Consider the following 6,643-nt stretch of genomic DNA (forward strand, 5'->3'; position numbering starts at 1 on the left):
TTATCATAAAAAATAATTCAAATAACTATATCACATATTACATTGTACAAACAAAAAAATTTTTAAGTACAAAGTTTCAAGAATCCAAATTTCAACATGTCGGGAATCCGAAGCTCCAAGAAGATGAAAATTGTGTTATTAATATTGAATTTTGCGTTAACTCTTTATTTTATGATTCCGTAAATATTTAAATCACAAAATTCTTACGTTTTCAAGTTTGAATCTCTAGAGCTCTTGCAGTCAAGGCTACGTCAAGCTTTCGTAATGTTGAAATTTCTTAAAGAGGAGAAAAACTTTTCGAGTACACATCGAAGGAGGCAACGCAAGGGATTGGAGAAAGCGACAGATCGAGCGACAGAGTTATAAAAAGTAGTAATTCGCGTGGGGTTCATAAAAATGTTTATCACCGTCAATAAAAGGGCTCCCTGGGTGCCCGACGTTGCTCGACGCCCCTTCCTTTGGGATGTCTTCTTCACAAAGAAGCTAAAAAGTGAGGACAAAAGAACCTCTGATTTCAACCGAGGAGCAATCGACGAAATTCTCACGGCTATTGTTATAACTTTTACAAAGATTTTAATGCATGAAATAGAACGGTTTAATTAATATGCTTAATATTTCAGGAATTATTAATGATAGCATATATAATAAATTATATACTTTAACATATTATAGAGCAAAAATAAAAGTGATCCTTTATCTGTTTATGAATTTCGTACTTTAAGACTCTTTAAAACAATACAATTAAAATTATGTTTATTTATATAAGTATATTTAAAAAAGATGAGTATAACTAAATTATAACAAAAACAAACCGAATGTTATAAAATGACAATAGAACAAACAGAAATTTATAAACCTACAAACAGAATTTTGTAATTCTATAATAAATTATAAACTTTTTTCTAAAATGCACATATTTTATTAGAAGCAGGTAGAGATTCATAATCCATTCTTATATTTCAAGATCATCTTAAATAATATGTTTTAAAATGCTGATATGTGATTAATGTATCTTAAAACGCTAATATATGATTAGTTCATTTTCAGACTTAAACATAAGAACCGACTATGAATGTACTATCTATAGAAAATTAAATATAATAACCGTTCAATTAAGTAAAAGGTGATATCATCGATATACAATATTTACATTAAAACAATGATTTCATTAAACTTAAATTGCAATAATATGTTCCATGAATTATAGATGAAATATAAATGAATATAATTTGCGTATACAAACCTAAATTGGAATTCAGATAGAAACAATAAAAAACAGTTATGCCTTAACTGAAATTCCGGGATCTCTAATATTCGGGCCCTTTAATCTGGTATCCCTTTGCATCTCTCCTTTATTTTGCATAAAGAATCCTTGATTGATTGTTACGTGCACAAGATCAGCAGGATCGAAGTCGGAGGCGCAGTGTACGTGTTTCTGAAGCTTGACTAGAGCTGGTAAGCTCTGCGGAGAGCTGTCCAGCACGATCATCGCCTACAAACAAGTCTTCACGACAAAAGCCGAGATGAGTACCGACTATTCGCAATGTCAACATCCGAATACTTATATGATAATTAATCACAACGTAACTCTGTATAAGTAATAGATGTACACTCAGGCGTGCACTAAGCAGACGTGCAGCCGTGAATGATGGGGTGTGAATAAGTAGCCTGGAACAAAAACGGTTCCAAACTTCAGGAGACATACGCTACACGGTCACGTCGACCATGTTATACATAGAGTGAATACCATGAAAAGCGCGCCCGTCGAGACGTATCCAAGGTAACAAATTCTATAAACTCTCCGGATCTATGAATTTGAAGTTCCGAAGAATAGCGAAGTTCCAGAAATTTAAACATCAAATCCCAAAGTTTGCGGTGCTCCGAAGGTACGGTGTATTTCTCACTAAGTTCCCATAAAACGCTGTACAAATCGTCAATGTGCCTTTCGTAAAACTGTCGGGTACTATTCTTCGGTACACATCGGATCTCCTGTGGATACGCTGTATTTCATCCATCATAACGATTTATTCAACTCGACTCACAACTCTCATCCCGTTCTCGGGTTTTTTTTACGAGCGATCATTTCACATTGAATCGACTGTCGCCCTGGAAGACCAATTTCGAAAATTACTCGCGGCGGATTGGGCGGTTGCGGAACTATCCCCTACACTGTGTCACCCCTTTCACGTCGTTGCCGAATTACCGACCCTACATCCTGTGAGTGACGTTATCACGCTGCATTTGGTGCATTTGATGCATCCGGTGGCCGAACTACGGGAATGTCTGGCCGAGACAGCCGAGTCAGTGCATTCGATATTCCATATTGCGTTTCTGCTTACCAACAGGTACGCCCCGTTGACTCGCCATTCGTATTCATCTCTCCGTAAAGGGCGATACGGAACGATCGACAAGTCACGGAAAATCCAACTATTAAATCCAGGGAAATTTAATTATAATGTTTACATTCGGGGAAAACAGAAAGATATACACAAATGCAAAAACACGTTACACGAGAAAATATATATTGTATATAATATATATTTAAAATCTTACAATTTCAGAATAAAATAAATACAGATAAATTATTATCTACATGGGAAAAAGCGCTATTCAAATTGATATACGTCTTGAAATTGAAAAATCATATCAAAACAAATAAAAATTTTAAAATTAAAAGTTGATACCCTCTTAATTTAGTATCAGTACTGCAAAGTTAACCTTTAAAAATCCTTAAAATCATCATTTTTGCTCCTTTCACGCCATTTTCAAAATTGTGATAGTCAAACGTGACAGTCAAATTTTAATCACGAATTTGTATTTAACAGACAAAAATACATCAGAAATGACTACTTCATACTCGTGATAAGGAAAAGGTCAAATTTTGCCGGATAGTAATTTTTTGAATTTCTGAGTTTGAGGTCTTTTCTTATTAATATTTAGGTACCCCCCAACTCGGAACTGATATTAAGCAAAGAGTAGTTTAGTACAAGAGGTGGAAATAGTAAAAGCTAAAAGAATTTATCATAATTTAATTAATGTCTTCAAAGAGAGAGATAATACTTCTATACAATATAAAACCTTTTTAAAAAAACTGAAGAAAAAAAACATTGTCTTCACATATATAAAATTAGTGATAAAAAATAATAGAGATTTAAAAAGAAAAAGAGAAATTATGCTGCGTTATTGAAATATAATAACTTAACGTTTCGAAAAAAGATTATTCTTGAATAAGAAAAAGAAACAGTAGAAAAGTATGGTCTTTTTGAGAGCTATTATTTTGATTTCACAAAATTTTTACTTCAAGTGTGCAATTAACAGTGCAAATCGAAGAGAATCGCATGGAATTTCGACATCGATAATTTCCACAATACTAAATCCTGTATTAAATTACCGACTGGTAGACGCAGAGTCGATAGCGTTTTCTATACCGGCGTGAAATACGTACACGCATATAAAGTCTCGAGTATACGCGTCATCCAAGCAGAATGGAATGCGCGGCATTGGTAGACATTATAGGGATGCCAGCCCCGGCAGCACGTAAACGAATTTTCGCATCACGTGCAATTCTACGGGTATATTCCTGCCATCTCCCGGGAAACTTCGAGTCAGCCCCGGCTCATTCCTGCGCCCACCCTCATCCCATCCTACCCTCGCATTTCTTGCGCTATCGTCTCACCTCTGCTACCTTCTCGCAAATTTCTCTCTTTTTATCTCCCGTGCTTTCTAATGAAATTACATGGGAAATAATATGATGTGTAAATAATGTTGAAGTCTGCGATATTATACATTTTATAATATTCTCCTATTGCATGAATAATGCATACAATGTACCTAAAGAAAAATATAAAAAAATATTTGTCAAGTATTATAAGTAGGGTTAATAATAAAGTAACACATGAAATTTTAATTAATGTTATTAAGTCATAAATGTTTATTGTTACGATATAATATGAATTAAGCACGATTCAGGGCTCGCGCGTATGTGTGCACATGTACGATATGCATGACGTTGTACGTGAAACATGGTTTTATTTGTACCTTTAAAATATTTGTGAAATGTTCCATATTTTTCGTTCCAAATGTTCGTGACAACTATTTTCATCGGTATAAAATTTGAAACATTCAAAAATTTAAACATTAATTGACATTTCACAGATAAAAGAATAATGTAAAATAACGTTCTTCTAAATGCAATATTGTTGTTGCTGTATATTGTAACAATCTCCGGTAAATTTACGTAATATCACAACTCCGTGATATTTGCTGTTAAAATTGAAACAGAATAAAGGGGCAGAGAAAAGATGGATGAAAGAGCTCGCGCAGGGGAGTAAGTATATTTTGATCTGACGTCTCGGGATCTAATTTGATCTCCATCTCTAAAGATGCTCTCGGAATAAAAATTCTGCAGTGTCCCAGTAGGCGTTTTAAATTTTGAACGGTAATGGCGATGCATTGCACACAGGACCGTGAATGTACGACACATACACATGTCTGCCACATGCTCGATCGACGATCTTCATCTTTGATCTCCCATTGCAATACGTTTTATTCCCACTCGACCTCTCAAGTAGCTATCGAGCGGAGACTTGCCAGTTAAATTGAAGTCTCGAGTACTTTCCTCAATCCTTTTCGGACAACATAATAATTCCTTTAGTTTAAAAATTATAAGTATTATTATAATCAAAATTGAGAATGCGTTACTTGTAACTTTTTTCGAACGATCGTCCCGAATTATCCAATTTATATTAGAAATGTAAATTAGTATTTTTAGCATTATTACTTTTTTTTTAAGTTTAATGAATACGTCACATATAATATTTAAATGAATTTGTATGAATAACTGACATTTGTCAGTTATTTATAAGCCGTTAAAAGTTCAAACGTTCAAATGCAGTGAATTCAAAAGATTATAAAAAAGTAAAATAAACGAAGATATAAAAGTACTTTGTAATCGACAGATTATAGAGTGTAAGGGTTGTTAATTTGCGATTGTAAAAGATCCCAGGAGTGTATTTATACCTAGCAGTTACTTCATCGACATCCTGCGGAAGTGGTTTTGTGGGCGTATCAACACCGTGACAGTCTGTTTCTACTCAATTAACCAAGTGTAGCAGGCTTAATATACCTGGTTTTACCGTTCATGCACCCTGACGTTTCATAATTAGCTCGTCTCAGGAAAGCGACTAGCTTTTTGGCCGGTGCATCTTCATTTAATTAATTACACAATTCTGTCAATTCTTTTACTGCATAATGAACAATATTGAAATAGATTACGCTGTAAAATCAAGTTTCTTGCATATAAAAGGAACACAGCCATTAAAGTTAATCTGTTTTATGATATCAAAGTTTTGATGTATTTGATTTCAAATGTAATTTTAATTTCTTTTCACATTTGTGTTTCTTATTTCTGTCATTTGTAATACATAAAGGAAATCTTAAGGTTGTTATTTATTTTCCAGACTATCTCGGCACAGAAAAATGCAATGGAGAGAAAAGCATCCAAAGTCCTGCTTAACATTGCTAAATTATTAATTAAACTGGTTACACATTGTGTGTGGCGAAAAATTTGTAGAAACTAGTATATTTAACTGTAATTTATTATCTCCAATGAGAATCCCCGAAGATACTTTTAAGCTCTTTGAAGAGCTGTGAATACCTATAAAAATGCTCGAGAGTCTCCGAGGATCTCCAAGGGCGAGCTCTACTTCACTAATGGTGAATCGCAAGAGAACCGTTCGAAGAACATGCCACGCCGAGGAACCCGTGAGCGACCGGGAGCGGAGGGATGAATCGTAGCACGTGCCATTGAACAATCAAACAATACCGGGGATGGATGGGATGTTAAGTGCCCATCGCGAGGGGTTGCGCGGAAAATCGGCACTGCTCGGCCCATTGTGGCCTCCTTGTAAACTTCGAGCTGGAATGGTCGGTAAGTGAGGATAGGAGAAAGAGAGAGGCTACCAGGAAAGGAGGCAATTCAAGAGCTGTTTCTATCTCATCAATCATGGTATTTACGTTAGCGCGAGCTCGTCCGGGTACAATACCGAAAGCTCGTCGAAAGGAAAGCCTCGGGTTTACTCAGGGAACCGAACCTTCCTCCCTCCCAACTGCTCTCCCCGTGCGAACCTGAACGACCATTCTTTGGATAATAATATCCGCGCGAGCGATGTTAGTGGAAACTGAGCGATGAAAGCTCTGTTTTGCCCGTTTGGAATTATTTAAGTAATGGGTCGCCCGCGGCCGTGTTTCAATTTTATTATTATAAATCGTTGCTGGAAAATTTCCGTTTAAAAAAAAAAAAATTAATGGTACGTATATTTTTATATAAGGGAAAGTGAGGGAATTGTGGCACTTAAGGGGAATTCATTGCTGTGACGTGATTTTTGAAGTTGAATATATTAGGTGTAGTAAAAAGTCATCGCGTTATTTTAAAAGACATCTATCAGTAAAAACCGCAATTACTTTCTTACCAACAATATAAATATATCTTAATAGAGTAAAGTTTCAGCTTTAAAAATCTCTTTTTTAAATTATACGATACGACAATTTTTAATGGAGTTATGAGCAATTAAAGTCAAAATAATTCTTTTATTTAATCCGCGATAACTCAGTAATCAAAAGTCGTAGGAATATTAAAAAAAAA

Source organism: Trachymyrmex septentrionalis, unplaced genomic scaffold, assembly GCF_001594115.1.
Source record: "Trachymyrmex septentrionalis isolate Tsep2-gDNA-1 unplaced genomic scaffold, Tsep1.0 scaffold114, whole genome shotgun sequence".
NCBI lineage: Eukaryota > Metazoa > Arthropoda > Insecta > Hymenoptera > Formicidae > Trachymyrmex > Trachymyrmex septentrionalis.